We start from the raw sequence: 15,645 nt of genomic DNA on the forward strand, positions 1-15,645 counted from the left end.
ACCCTGTAACAATGTCTGTGTCCAAGCTCAGCTGGGAACAATCAAGAAACTGTAAGAATCACAGCAAACAAGATCAAGGTCTCCACTTCAAATTCTCTTTAAAATAGAGAGGCAAAACTTGCAATCAGTGAGTATTAGCCTAGGAAGACTACAAAAATAAAAGGTAAATGGAATAAAGGCACACATTATATATATATATATATATATATATATATATATATATATATATATATATATATATATATATATATATATGTATATATATGCACAGTAGACTCTTACTTAATATGCAGGTGGCAATCCAATCATGTATTTCTGCCCTTCACACAAGGAATTTTGCATGTAAGGAACTGCTGAAATGGAGATACCAGAACACTATTGAGATGATGTAGAAATATTTGCAGATGTGCAATTTTCATCTAAAATAAATTCTACTGCAGTGTCCTAAACTGCTTCAGCACAAAATTAGCTAAAATAAAACTTATATTTATGTATTCTTCCCAGTTGCAAGGGCAGATGCAGCCCTGACGTATGACTGGGGGAGGATTCTTCACCATTCAGCTGTGCCCACAGGATCTGCACCAGCAAAGAGTGTTGCACTCACCAATGGTAATGAGCAAGAGGAAGATAGAACCAAGAGGTCTTTAGACTCTTCAGTAAATCAACATTTTGTGTAAAATAGGCCTGATGCATTGCTCCATTCTGGACACTAGTGCACCCCTCCAAAATGACTACTGGGGGGTAAAGTAGGTTCATAAAATAAAGCCACATGCCAGCATGTTTTAGGAAGTACATGAGACAAATATATATTGGTGACACCTTTCCTTTCAACCACTGGCCCTGTGATTGGCAGTAGTAACACAACAACCATATTGCTCCATCATTAGCAAAATGCCTGAAGCTAAGGTTGGCTCTGATTCTTTCCAACAGCCTTTTCAGGTTTGTTTGTTTTTCATAATTGCTTTGCTTCCCATAATTTTTCACCTAGGTCTTTATTCTTGCCTTGAGAATGCCTTCTGTGCAAAGAGCCTCACAGCCACTTCCCCTAATGCCAGGCCCCAATGGAGACTGCTGCTCTCTGCAAGGTTTGATTTTATGTTATTTTATCCTTTCAGGACTGTTCTTAGTTACATACTGAGAAAAATTTTTAAAGGGTAGGGGGCGTGGCGCAGATTGTTTGCAAGTGTAGATTATCCTAGAGGTTTAACAGGTTTTTGTTGTTTGTTTGGGGTTTTTTTTCTGTTATGTTTAAAAATCATACCAGAGAAACAGGGATTTCTATCCCTGGCTAGAGATCTTCCTTAGGTTCTTTCACTGTTGAAAGAGCGAGAGCAGCTCTGCTTAGTAGAACTAATTAATCATAATTGTAATAAAACATTTATTCCACTTCAAAATATCTGACTGCATTGTGGTTCAGGAGCTAACAAAAATAGACATCATGATTAAAAAGTAGGTGTAGGTAGTGATATGTAATAATGCTACAACCAAACGCTGCAGATGAGATTTTACAACAGCACTTTCACTGGTTAACATGAAACAATAGTGCTCGGTCAGGAAACTACTGCAATAATCCTGCAGCTTTTACATGTCAATATTTAGGCCATTACTACAGCAGGCTGTGCTACTACAGCATTGCAGGAGTTGTGAAATGTGTCTCTGTCGTTAATAATCACCTCGGCCCTGCGAGAGACGTGCGAAACTACAGACGGGCATGCGTCCCCTCCCTCCGGCTCCGCGGCCGGCTCCTGAGGGCCGGGAGGGCGGCGGGGCTGTGAGCGGGGCTCTCCGGAGGGCGGCTCCTGAGGGCCGGGAGGGCGGCGGGGCTGTGAGCGGGGCTCTCCGGAGGGCGGCTCCCGAGGGGCGGGAGGACGGCGGGGCTGCCGGCGGTGCCCTCCGGAGAGCGGCTCCCGAGGGGCGGGCGGACGGCGGGGCTGTGAGCCGGGCTTTCCGGAGGGCGGCCCGAGGGCAGAGAGCCGGGCGGGCCGGGCCGTGCCCGCAATGCAGCACCGCCTCGCCGTGTCCCGCCGCCGCGCTGCCACCGGGACGCGGCTGCCCGGGGCCGCCCCCAGCCCGGGGCTGTGCCAGTCCCCGATCCCGGCTGGCTGCCGCAGGGGTTCTGTGTGTAACACGTGTTTGCGCCGAGAACAGCACCACAGTGACGGCCACGGCCTGAGCCACTCGCGGGCAGCCGGGCTGGCTGTGCTGGGGATAGGAGACATCGCTATGAAAAAGCCCTCTGTACCTTGGGCGGAGACAAACACCTGAATGAATTACGAGGCTGAACCTGTTGGTATGAAAGGGTCCAGAGACAGAGATGGATTCAGTGTCCCCTCTTCTCATCCCTCTGCTGCCCGAATAAAAATCACCTCCGAATTTGCGGCTGAGAACTAAACCTGAGTTTGAGTTGAACACACCCAGCATGAATTTGACGTAGGTGATCCTTCCAAGAGCTCCTGAGCCAGAGGAACTACAGAGTGAGAAGTAAGGACCTTTCTCCCATATGACAAGGGAAAAGTCCACTGCTGCAGTTCTCAATTGTTTATTTGTCTGTCACGACTGCTGCTTACAGCAGCTGCAGGCCGGTGAGTGCCATGGTAAAGCAGTGAGCAGCAGCTGGTTGTCAGTTGCACCTCATGGACCCTCTCTGGAAATGGATGAAGGTGGCAGCTTGGTTCTGGTAGAGCCAAGCAATTGGAAGTGCTCTGCCCTTTAAACATAACTACCTGCAGACCAGCAAAACAGCAGGCAATGGCACAGGCCAAGTTTTCTTCTTCCTCTGTGGAACGGCAGAAGATTGGCACTCTGTTGGCCCTTGCATTGGTGTGTAGTTGGCAGGCCAACATCGCCCTGGGAAACACGTGAGACTGGAAAGAATACACAGAAATATCAGCATGGGGAGGGATCTTCCCTTGGTGGCTTTATGTGCCCTCTGACAATATGAGATGTCATGACAGAAGCCTTCAGATGCCATTGCAGCCATAGTCACTGCTTGGCAACACCTCCTATATTAGGCTGCAAGTAGCATGACCCTGAGTTTCACCTGGAAATGCCTTTGTGCTGAAGGTACTGAAATTACATCAGACATCAGACATACTTTCTGTAAGTTTTACTCAGAAAATGAGATTTATAGGTAAGGGCTGCTCAACAATAACACCTCATTGAGATGACCAGCTAAAACCTCAGTCCCACTGAACACCTAGTGCCTCTCTCCCCACCCTCAGATTGGATTCCAAACTCAATGAAGACAGCAAGAATGCTTTTACTGAAGTCAGCAGGCTTGAACCAGGCTTCACCCTGTAAATACCAACGACCTAGCAATAAACCCAGTTCCCAATCTGGCTACTATAACCTAAGATGTTTCTCTGTCAGTTCAGGAGCTCACTAGTGAAGATGAGTTACAGCATGAGGGTGTTAGAAGATAACTCACTACTGTTATTTTTTGGCCCTTTTCCTAGACTTACCTATTTTTATCCTCTTTTTAACATTAATTCTGTTTTCTGTTTCTTCCTAAACTAATATTGGCCTATTTTAACTAACTGTATCTATTCTTTGCTGAAAGTATAGAATGGCTGTTTCAGGTTTTTTCACTGGTAACTCTTACCCCAGCTATATTTCACAAAACAAAATAGCTGTCTCCATATGCCTCTCTAAATAATTGTTGGTTCCTCTTATAATTTGCTTATATGTCACTTTCTATTTAAAAATAAAATACAATCATTGACTAACCATTTTAAAGCTGTTCTTGCTAACTTAAATTAATCCCTATTCCACTTGTCTTTCTGCCTTTCTGCTCCACAACTGCCCCCTAGAGAAATAGCTCTGTAAGAAAAAAAAACAATGCACAAATCCAGTCATGCAATACTTTTAACAGTTAGTTTACTCTAGACTGGCAAGGACTGGGATTGGTAGAGTAATTTTCTGGCAAAACTGGAAAATGTTGGCCCAGTGAAATGGATATATTCTAGATAACATATATTTTCTGAACAGTATTTTTCAGAACCTTTTTTTTTTTCAGGTAATATAATTGCTGATAAAAATTAGACTGAAAGCCACCAGCCACAATGGGTCCAAAATTTGACCTAAAGCTGGTCAAAACTCTAGTTAGTGCTTCCCTCTGGCAGGAAACACCCATATTTTGAAGACAAGTTTCATTAAAATACTGAGCAAAAGTCAATTATTTGGGTTTTTCTCATGAAGGTGCTAAGAGCTGAGCCATAAATTTTTCTCAAAGTGAAATGCAGGAAACACTCTGGCTAAAATAGCTGATGCTTAGCTGAGAGACACAGACCTGAACCCTGAACTCAAGTTTTCCTTATCCTGCATGGATATCTTGAGCAGTGTGTAACTAGATACGGGTGAAAGGCTGGACATTCATTAAGTTTTCAATGTTATTACGCAAAGTAGAAGAAAAAAATATTTGAAATTGTAACATTTTTCACAGAACAGGACAACTGTGGCTATAGAGATGGAGAAAAGAAAGTTCCCCATAAGCCCTTGTCTTACAGTGACAGCTTCATCCCTGGAACTAAATCCCTATGGGTCTGAGTCCATCTGACTGGCATGGTTATAACAAAATTGGAGTTTTGCCTAGCATCAGTGGGGGCTCCTAGCAGATCTGTTTGTGTGGATACAATTGTAGGACTGGGGCTATTTGCTATTTATATAACAAATTCCATATACCAGAATCAGAAGAAGTCAATAGTAATTTTTATGTAAATTGCATCAAGTAGCACAATTCATTAGATTGGTGTTTCTAAATATTTCTCTCTTATTTCCCCAACATTCCCATACACTATTACACCTGCTTTCCTATACAAGAATCTCCACATACCCAATGTTTTCCCCCAGAATTGGCCTTCCATTCTTCTCAGCCTCCCCATGGGTACACTTCAGAGTATCCCCAGTGTACTGAAAGGAGGTTGTAACCAGATGAGGCTTCACTCTCTTCTCCCAGGCAACTACTGACAGGACAAGCTGTGCCAGCTTAGGTCTGGGTTGGACATCAGAGGGAATTTATTAATGGAAAGAGTTTTTAAATATTGGAATGGGCTGCACAGGGAGGTGGTGGAGTCACCATCCCTGGAGGTGTTCAAGAAATAACTGAATGTGGCACATCCAGTTGACAAGGCGGTAACTGGCTAAAGGTTGGACTTGACAAAGATTCTGTGCTTCTGCAATTAAAAATGCAGACTCACATGGGAACAGGCAGTGGGCGTTATTCCTTTATCCAGCTTGCGAGTGGAACAAGCAGGCCCTTCTCCGGTGGAGGCGAGTCCTTCTACAGCGAGGGTGGCGAGGCCTGAACCTGAATCAACTCCAGTTCGTCCAGGAGGCCCCAGCCCGCTCAGGGTCAGGGCCGGGCGGTGACCCGGCTCCCGCCTCCTCGGCCAGAAGGTGGACGCAGCGGGGGCAAGCACCGCCACAACCGCACTGGGGCCTTCCGCACCCGCGTCCTGGCTGCAGGGCGGTCCCCGGGCGCGGGGCTCCGGGCTGTGCCGGGCACGGCACTCCCCGGTGCCGGGCACGGCACTCCCCGGCGCGGCCTCCGCTCCCGTCCCGGTACCGAGTCCCCGCCCGCCGTGCTTGCGGCGCGCCCGTCGAGCCGCCAGGGGGCGCCACCGCCCCGCGCCCGCCGCGGCCCGTCCGCGCGCCTGGGGAGGCGCGCGAGGTCTCGCGCCGCGCCCCGCCCCGCCCCTCCCCGCCGTCACGTGCGCTGCCGCCGGGCGCCTGTCTCCCTGCGGGCGGGCCGCTAGGGGGCGCCGCGGCCCAGGGGCCCTGCCCGGGCCGGCGCGCGCCGTTTGTTGACCGCGCGGCGGCGGCGGGTTGGTGGCGCGAGACTCTCCCGTGACGCGCTCGCGGGAAGGGAAGGGAAGGGGTGGGGGTGGAGGAGGGGCCGTGCCGGGGACACCGAGCGAGGTGCGGGGAGAGAGAAGGAGGGAGGGGGAGAGAGAGAGCGGCCGGCGCTGGGGAGGAGGAGGAGGAAGAAGAAGAAGAAGGCGGGCAGGAGGCGGTGGTTGCGTGCGTCCCTCCGTTCGTCCGTCCGTCCGTGCCGGAGGGGGAGCCGCGATGTGAAGCCCCACAGACACACAACACGCACACACACACGCACACGCACGGCCCGGCAGGGCAGGAGGCAGCGGCGGCGCTCCCGGGAATGTGTGTCTGGGACGCGGCAGAAGGTGAGTGGTGGCGGAGCGGGCGCCTTCACCCCCACGGCACGGCGCGGCGCGGCGGACCCATGGCGGGAGGGACGTGCAGGGGGTGGCTCGGGGACGGGGAGAAGGAAGGCAGGCAGGAAGGGAGGGGGGCGGGAGGCAGACGCGGGGCCCGCAGCCGCTGCCCTGCCTCCCAGCCCCTCCCTGGGCCCGCGGCCTGGGCCTTCCCCGTTCTGTTCCCGGCGCGGGAACGGGGGGAAGGGAAGGCAGAGGGGAACGGCGCGCGGCGTTATGTAACCGGCGCGCGGGGGCCTGGGCTGCCCGCGCGGGAGGGCGGAGGGGGACACGGGGACAGAGCCCGTGCGCGCCCGCGAGGCGCCGCGGGGGCGCGCCAGGTGTGCGCGTGTCCGGGTCACCCGCCCCTCCCCGCACCTGTGCGTCTGTCTGTCTGTCTTGTCTGTGTGTCTGTCACATGGGGCCTGCGCTGCAGACACAACACGGGTCCCCCAGGCAGAGGCGGGGAGAGCGAGGCTGTGCCAGCGCGGAGGGGTCACTGCAGGGAAATGGGCTGCAGGGGGAGGAGAGGGGAAGCCCGAGCCCTGGCGCGGCCGTGCCCTCTGGAACGCTCCCCGCGCTGTAGCAGCGCGTATCTTGTCTGCGGTTTCCTGTAGTGTTTGTCACAAGTTGCTTTTGCTGAGCAATAGTGCTGGGTATAACTGGTGTGCCGAGGGGAAGAGGGAGGACCTGTGCTTGATGAGTAAGCCCGTGCTTACCAACACTGAGGGACTGATGTGTTCACATCTTGACCCCTTCCCCTCTGATTTTGATGCTTTTTGCTCTACAGTTACCATTGACTTGACCTGTGATACTGAGCTAAAAGCCCCTGATGTGAACTGGGCTGTAATGGCATGTTAACCTTAAGAAGGAAGAGGAACATAGTATCGCCAGCACGTTTGGGTTTTCTGAGTAGAAACGCTGTGGGTTTTGTGCTGTAATATTCCATTATTTCTGATGCTTTAAAATTAAGATCATAGTCTTCAGAATGACAGGGCTGTGAGTACTCAGCTTGTGTTAATAACTGTCTTAATGAAAAGATGAGTTGATGTTTGTTGTGCATCTTGATCTAAAATCCAGGTCCTACCTCAAATTTGACACCATAATCCAAAGAGGGAAAACCAGGGGAGTTTAATTTTATAATCTGAATTCTTTATTCATTTAGATGCAATTGTTGCTCAAATAGAACTGGCCAGAGCAGTTACCTAATTACTATTAGTTGCAAGAAGTTACAGCTAAAATTTGTTTCCGGAATAGTCCTGTTTTACTAAGGTTTATGACATTTAACACAAATGAAATCCAGTATCAGACAGAAATCCAAATCTCTGACAAATTCCTTGCCATCTTGCCTCAAGCCTGTAGTTATTACCTATTCCCACCATATTGGTCTTTCATTCAGCCCATTTCTTCTGCTGGATAATGCACCAAATCCCTGTTAGTAAATAATCCCAAGCTGTCACACTGGAGGTCACTGGTAGGACAGTGTTTGTAGAGGCACAGTGCAGACACCTGCCTTGTGACTCACTCATGTTTAACTACTTGAAGAAAGATTTTTTTTTTTTAACAGCAAAGTGCTAATAGGAAAAATTCATTAGTATATTTCAAGCCTCAATTGTAAAATGGTTGTACAAAACAATATGGGTTTTTTTCAGTGCATTATTTAGTAATGAGCCCTTCAAACCTAGGACCAGTCCATCTTTCTGAATAGTACACACACTCTGGTACAGCCTGTTCTGGTGCAGTGATAGTGTGTGGTAACAGAGTGCCAATTTTCATTAGTTGTTTCTGATCCCTTGACCCACATGACTTCTTGAAAGAATTTTTATGACAAATTTTCAATCTTTCTACCATCCCTTTCATTTACTAGAGAGATTTTTAAAAAAGAGTAAGAATTAAATATGACTTTGAGTAGGTAGAAAAAAATTCATGTGATTACACAGACTTTTTTTAATAACACAGGACAAGCAGGAAAAAAATAACTTGCCTGACCCAGCCATGTGCTTTCCCCATTTAATTTGTTAGCGATTGTTTATTTCATAGAGAATGGGTTTTTTTTTAATTCAACCTTTTTCTCTTTTAATTAAAGGGGTATATTATTATCACTGAGATAGATCTCTGTCAGCTCTTAGGAGGTTTGCCTGGTGTATATATAACAAGGGAGCTAAATATCCAAATGTTGAAACCTTTCATCAAGAATATAATGTAGATTAATTTGGTGATAGTGCCACATGTTTACCTAAGCATAGCAAAATGAGGAAAAAATTGGAAACAAGTAGAAATTAGAGTGGCCATGGAATTGTAAAAAAAGTTGGAAGTAAGAGAGCAAACCTTAAAAATCATGAGGAATTCTTAAATGTGTGTGATACAGTATACTTGTGGAAGTGTCTTTGTCTAACAGATAGGTATCTGTAGTGCTCTGCCCCAAGAGCAGCTTTTTACTCTGTTTTGGAAACCAGACAGCATTTAATTGGACACACAGATGTTTTTAGGGAAGAAGGCCTGCTGTGTCTGTGATCCCCTCACTCTGTATTTCACGTGGAATATCTAGTGCTCGTAAGACAGAAGTCAGAATTAGGAAAGGCTTCTTTCTCAGTGTTCATGAGAAGAGAGGTGAGTGTGCAGAACAGCCCTCAATTCTGGGCTGGAATGATAACTTCCATTCCTGTGGCTTTTATTTCAAAATTGACTTAAGGACTGCTGCTACTGTAGCTACAGAATCTGTGACCATGAAATTCCCCTAGGAGATACTTCTAGTTTGGTATACCCATAGCAAGGATTGTATATTCCATATTCCTTGCTTTAAATGCCTAGGCAGACTGTGGTCCCTGAATTTCAGTGTTAGCTCTTGGCTAAAGCAACTCCTTTCCTATCTCAAAGTTTCAGGTTTCCCAGCTGGTATCCTACATATTTGGTAGTGCTGAAACTGGTGACTTGAAATTCAGTAACTTGCAGAAGTAAAGCTTAGCCATGCTGTGGTTAACTCTTCTCTTGGTTTTGCTTTTCCATTCCCAGCTATATATAAATACTTTACCCAAGTCCCAGTGTAATGGAATTCTTGGTTGTAACCTCCTTATTTGGTTTGCCTCAAGTAATGCACATCTCTTCAGTGTCTTGATTTATGAAAGCAAATAACCCTGGAAAGGAGAAAGGCGGTTTCTCTTAGGAGAAGACACTGCTCAGGTACCTTGCAGAGTCATTCTTGCAAATGCAGGTGGATTGGTTGGAATGCCAAAGCAAGAAGGCAGTTCAGAAGCTATGCATAGTAGGGTCAAGAACTATAAGATTTTCCCAAATTAACATAGAGACTGGCAATCTTCTGGTAAGGTGAGGTATGTGGTGTATTTTGGCAGAATCCTGGGGACTGTTGATAGTATGTTTTGTCAGGTTCTAGTTGTCAGTGAATATCCAAAGTGAAATAAAGTTCTGTCCACTATGTTCATTATTTCACCTCTTTGGGTTGGCTCACATCAGGTATTTGTTCAGAGCATGATGAGTTAGCATCATGAACAAATGGTTGTGCTCCACTGAGGTCATTTTGGAAACCTAGGAGCTGTTGCTTTTTAAAGGAAGTAATGGAATTGCTATTAATTTTTACAAACAGGAAAGCCCCTGACCCCATGGCATGTAAGGTAAATGATCAGTGCAGCTTCCCAAGTAGTGTATTTTACCATTCTGTGAAATTGAATGCAACTCCCAGTTGAAGTAAAGAACTAAAATAATTTATATTGAAAGGATACTGTTCCTGATTTCTGGATCTGCTTGTTGTTTTCAGGAAACATTAGAGCACTCAGCTCTAATACTGCCTTTTCAGTCATAATTCCTTGACTTTCATTCTCTAATTGCATTATTTGGTAAGCAGTTCCAAGAATCCTCTTAATAAACCAGTAGTAGGGGAGAGGTAAGGTTGTAATGACTTTTTACTGTAATTTCTGGCTGATTTGAAGTTTTAAGCATTGCCCTGTCCTGTAACTTCTATATTGATTTTTAACCCAAGTTTTAAAATTGTAGCACTTGTTTGGGATAGGCCATTTTTGCTCTGTAGCCATTTTGTATTTATCTGTCTCCACTAAGCAGCAGTGTAACATTGCTGGTTTTATGTCAAAGGTGCTTAAAATACCAACTTAGAACCAGTACAAGCCAAGAACACAATCAGATTTGAGTTTAAATTAAAGGATCTTGAAGAATTAGAGCATTTTTGGTTTTTTCCCTGTATTTTTCCTGGAAAATACAGAAACGTGCTCTTCTTATTTTTCTCTGAATCTAGGAGGAAACTTGATAATATGTTGGGTCAGATCAGAAGTTTGTTTTGTTAACAATAAACAAACACACTCAAATACTTTCCCTTTGTGTTCTGAGCTTCTATAGTTTGTTACCTTAAAAAAATAGAATATGTTTTTATTCCATGTATCTATTGAACAGATCTGGAGTTTTAGCATCCTTGGTATCCAGTGTCAGATAATCTTAAAATAAACTAGGCTATGGATTAAAAAATACTTCCATTTCTTTTGATCTCTCCACTTGCTTGTTTCATCTCATTCTTCCTAATCTTGTTGGTCTGAGTTGATGAAAAAAAGTAATATCTGTGGACTGAAGAAAGATGTAGAAAACTTGAGTAGAAAGTTGAAGCTTCAAGGCTAAGTATAGAAGCCTTATGTTGTGAAGATTTTACTTCAAAAAAGATCTTGCAGCTTTGAGAGTTTCAAAGGCGATGTCAGAAAAGCATTTGGGAACTTGACTGTGCAATGTCAGTTGAAATTAAGTAATGTCATTCAAACACTGCTATGAACAGAAAACCTACCTATTTCCATACTGAATCTGTAGTTATCAATGCTTTTGCTGGTGAAGTTGTTGAGTTCTTAGAGTTTTGCTGCCCATACACGAGTAAAGAGTCCTCCTTAGCATCTGACATCATCTGCCATTTGCAAAGTCGATGCCTTCTCTCTCGTTTTCCCTGAAAAGCCTGGCAGGATCAACATTTGCTCAGTGATAACATTGGATTGACCATAAAGTACAACTGCCTTGGGCATGTCTCCTTAAAAAACCCCAACGTCATCATGGAATAGTCAGGGCTGCAAAGAACCTTAAAGATCATCTGGCTCCAGCTCCCTGTCATGTGCAGGGACACCTTCCACTAGGCCAGGTTGCTTAGAGCTCCGTCCAGCCTGGTCTTGAAGACTTCCAGGGATGGGGCATCCACAGCTTCTGTGGGCAACTTGTCCCAGTGCCTGACCACCCTTACAGGAGAGGATTTCTTCCTAATATGTGATTTAAACCTACTCTCATTTTGAAGCCATTCCCTCTTCTTCTGTCCCTACAAGTTCTTGTAATAGTCTCTCTCCCTTATTCTTGTATTCTCCCTTCACATACTGGTAGGCCAGTATGTGAATTACATCACCCTGAAGCCTCTCCAGGCTGAATAATGCCAATTCTCTCAGCCTCTCCTCACAGCAGAGGTGTTCCATCCCTCTGATCATCCTGGTGCCTCTTATCTGGACTTGTTCCAACAGGTCCATGTCCTTCCTGTGCTGGGACCCCAGATCTGAACAAAGCACCCCCGGTGGGGTCTCCTCAGAGCAGAGTAGGGGTGAGGGTCTCTCTCATCCTGCTGCCCACGCTGCTTTGGATGCAGCCCAGGGTATGATTGGCTTTCTGGGTCGTGTCCAGCTTCTCAGCCACCAGCACCCCCAAGTCCTTCAGGGCTGGTCTCAATCTGCTCATTCCAGAGCCTGTATTGATTCCAGGGGTTGCCCCTCCCCAAGTGCAGCACCTTGAGCTTGGCCTTTTTAAACCACGTGTACCCTCTCATTATACTGGTTACAGCCCTGGCCCAGAGCACTGGGCTTTGTTTCTGTACTCCATTCACTACTGCCAGAGTGGTCAGTCTGGGTAGCCAGCACTCACGCTGGTCAGCAACAAAGATCAGTTTGTTGTGTGTGCACATCCATGCAGGTACCCATACACACATGTGTAGACAAATAGCTAAATTCAGTCAAAAAGATGTAGTCTCTTCTGAAGGATACCCATCTCCTGGGCTGAAGTCTGTGGAAGCTGAAAGTAGTTATATATATCAGGTTTTCACAAGCACAGTTCCTTTGAATTTGATGTTAATAAATTCAGAGCATCCACAGATTCTTTGCTTTGATCACCTCATGAAAATTTTGCCGTTATTTTTGAATAATTATACCTCCACTTACCCTCTTTTTCTGCCTTGTTAAGTTTTTCTTTAGCTTTGCAAGGATGTTTCAGTTGTGCCTGGAAAGTCTTAGAAAGTCCTTAATCATTCAGCAATAGCAACTCTTCTAATTATTTGGGAGTAGTGATCATGGGTTTACTTATGCTACCTACTGACTTCCTGGCCTATGCCTTAGCATAGACTGCTTGGGGAAGACAGGAGTTGTGGGACTGGATTGCCATACTGAGTGTACAAACCAAAAACCTTCTAAACAAGTTCTATTCATTATTAGGTAGAAAACTAACATCCCAGTCTTCATTTTCAAAGAAAAAAGAGACATCATTCTCCCTTCTCAAATATTATAGATGGCTAAACAGAGGCAATTGGAGGAAGACTATGCAGCTCATAAGCTCATCTTGTTTATTGTTTTGGATACTCAAGTCCAAGAGAGCATTTCCTTTTGGTGATTTACAGTCCCTTCTCTGTGTTGGTATTTAGAGTCCTAATTTCACCAGCTATGTTTCTTATTCTGATTTTACTTAATGGTTTTTATTCTGGATTCTAGGCACTTAGAAGCTGGCATAAAGATTATGAATGTGCCAAGTCCTCTTGGGGTTGAAGCCCCAAAAGAACTTAAGCACAGAAAAGAACTGATGAAGCCAGTTGGTGAAGTTTGCTGAATCTTATCATTGTTTTGTGGCACTAAGAACCCTTGTGTGAAAGAAGTGATACTTGAACTAAAAAGTGAATTGAGCTATCTGGTTACATACAGCAATGAACATTTGTGAAGAAAAGCTGTTCATCACTGAAGAACTCTGAGGGGGTTGGGGAGGTCATGACTTAACCAAAAAATGCAAAAATGTTGAAACTGAAGGCCAGTCTTCTGTAAGCAGAAGAAAAAACCAGGTTAAACCACTACTTGTGACAAGCTATAAATGAACTGTAGGTGTTACTGAGTGTTATTCCTAGAGGGAAATTGACAGTTGGTTTCAAGTTAAATCTGCCTTCCTATTTTTCGAAGAACTAGCCATCTCAAATGCCATGTATGAAAGCAAAAATGATATCTTGAAAAGAGATTGTTCAAAGCTGGTGTGGATTGTACAGTGATTCTGGTTTCTGGACCTCATGCTCAGGCTTCCTCAAGTTGTGACAAGTAAAACAATTGTCTGTCCCAGACTCCCAAGTTAGTTGTAACAAGATATAAAGACTTTTGTCTTGTACAGCTCTGGTATAAAGTTGTTACAGTTATCTGCTGTACAGCTGCTTTTTGTATTATTGTGACGTTTAGCCAGCAAAAGAAATTTATATTTCTTAGTTGTTACTTGTATGTAAAGTATTTAGTCCATGATTGTACTGATCATGAAAAACTGATCTGAAACAGAGACCATTTTGAGTTGCAAAAGGAGTCAGTTTGGAAGCTGGATTAGTTTAGCAAAGAGTTCTCTTTCTCGGGGACTGATTAAACTGGAAGTTCTCAGAGTATCATTTCTTTGCTGTCAACCTCAAATGAAAGTATGCACAGAACACCATTTTAGAATAGTTATCTGCTCATGAGGAGTTTCTTCTGCAGGGCTTGGAAGTTTTTCCATGTTTTATGTGAGTTGTATGGTATTTTGCCTTTCTAGCAAATGCCACGGATGCTCATATTTTAAAAAATGGTATTTCTAAATTTCTCATACTGTTTTCTAATATTTAAATTGCCCAAGATTTTGAAGTTTGTCCTTTCTCATTTACATTCTTATCTTTAATCACAGGACATGGAGGTGGTGTTGGGTGTTTTTGGGGATAGCTATTGGTTCAAGCATCCTTCAGCTAATTTCATTTCTCTTGATTTAAAATATCATCAAACATTGAAGTGAAAAACAGAACTTGCTGGTTGGCCCTATAACATCAGGTGCTTCTCCTGTGGGGACAGGTGGCATAAGATATGGAGCTGCTTGCTTGTAACTTTTTTTTAAAGCCCTTACCCTGTGGAAAAGGTAAGGTAGCCTATCCCTCTGGTTTATTGCAGGGGAAAAAGCATAAGCAGCACTAATTAGTGATCAGTAGCCAGCTCATTAGAACTCTGTATCTGCATTTACACTGCCATTAGTTACAGTCATGACCCAAAAGTTGGTTTCTAGAAATTGCTAAGATAATTTTAAGATCCCATCCATTCCTCTCTTCTTGCCTGTCTACTTTGGCTTTATCTGATGCTTTTGTTAGTCACTTCATCTTGCTAAACTTAGGGAAAGCTAAACCATAAAATTATGTCAATTTTATGTTGATTTAGTGAGCTGACCTGCACATAGCACCGGTGTGAATGTAGGGGGTCATATGAGCCTGGGAAGAAGGGATAAAGCCTGTTAGGTCAGCAGAAGCTGAAGAGCAGAATCATCCCTTTTGGTAGCATTCAGCCAACAAGTTGACTCAAACATCTTATGAAACTTCACCCTGAGACTTTATTTCTCACCTAAAATAAAATTCAATACTGCTTTGCGATGTACTAATTAGTAATTTTAATATAGAATACTAACCCTGAATTGTCTGAAATCACAGGCATTTAAGCAGTTAGTATCTTTAAAAAAGCTTTTGACTTTTTTGTGTAAGTTTTTTTTTTGCTGGATTCTGGACTTCTTAGTATGTGATAAAAAAATAGTTTTCTACTCTATAGCAGCAGCTCTTTTCCAGAAGACTCAACCAAGAATAGGACTCTTGCGCGTAGAAATGTATAAACATGTAAGATAGTTCTTTGCTCAAAGAGCTTGAGGACTAGTGCCAAGCAGAGTGGTGAGTTTGATGTGGGAGGTGGAATGTAGAGGCATGAAACTCAAACAAGCCACAAAATACCCACTTGATGGAAAAAGCTTCTAAGCCCTGCTGAGCTGGGATGAATTCAATCCAGAGTTCAAGGAAAAGATTCTGATACTCATTAGCAGTGGCCCTAGACACCCATATTTCTGCTGGAGTTACACCTTTTATATAGGCTTGTGGAATGTGAATACGTTAAATAAATCAAGTTCTTTTGCATTAGAGGACAATGACAGGATGTCTGCTCTGGTCAGAAATGCAGACTAGCTGTTATAGTGTGTTACACTTCTGTACACCTTTCAGTTACCAAAAATTGGATTATCTGGATGGAACATTACTTGTGTGATGCACTTAGACACAGCTTTGGCAGGGTTATTTGTTGAGTCACAGTGCAGCCTCATTTTGTCTTTGGAAATAGTTCATATGTTTTCTTGTAGGGCAGAACCATAAAGTTTATATTCTGCCAGATTCAAG

At 44.5% G+C, this 15,645-nt stretch overlaps 1 protein-coding gene across 3 annotated transcripts in view; it reads left to right on the forward strand.

Annotated features, from left to right (window-relative positions):
• The first annotated feature begins 6,039 nt into the window (after positions 1 to 6,039).
• REV1 (REV1 DNA directed polymerase) overlaps positions 6,040 to 15,645 on the forward strand; it is a 55,609-nt gene continuing 46,003 nt past the window's right edge. For all 3 annotated transcript variants that reach the window (XM_054628479.2, XM_054628480.2, XM_054628481.2), the window contains exon 1: positions 6,040 to 6,179. The gene's annotated coding sequence lies outside the window, so the exon portion shown is untranslated. The remainder of the gene's footprint in view (positions 6,180 to 15,645) is intronic.

The sequence above is a fragment of the Agelaius phoeniceus genome, chromosome 2 (assembly GCF_051311805.1).
Source record: "Agelaius phoeniceus isolate bAgePho1 chromosome 2, bAgePho1.hap1, whole genome shotgun sequence".
In the NCBI taxonomy this organism is placed as follows: domain Eukaryota; kingdom Metazoa; phylum Chordata; class Aves; order Passeriformes; family Icteridae; genus Agelaius; species Agelaius phoeniceus.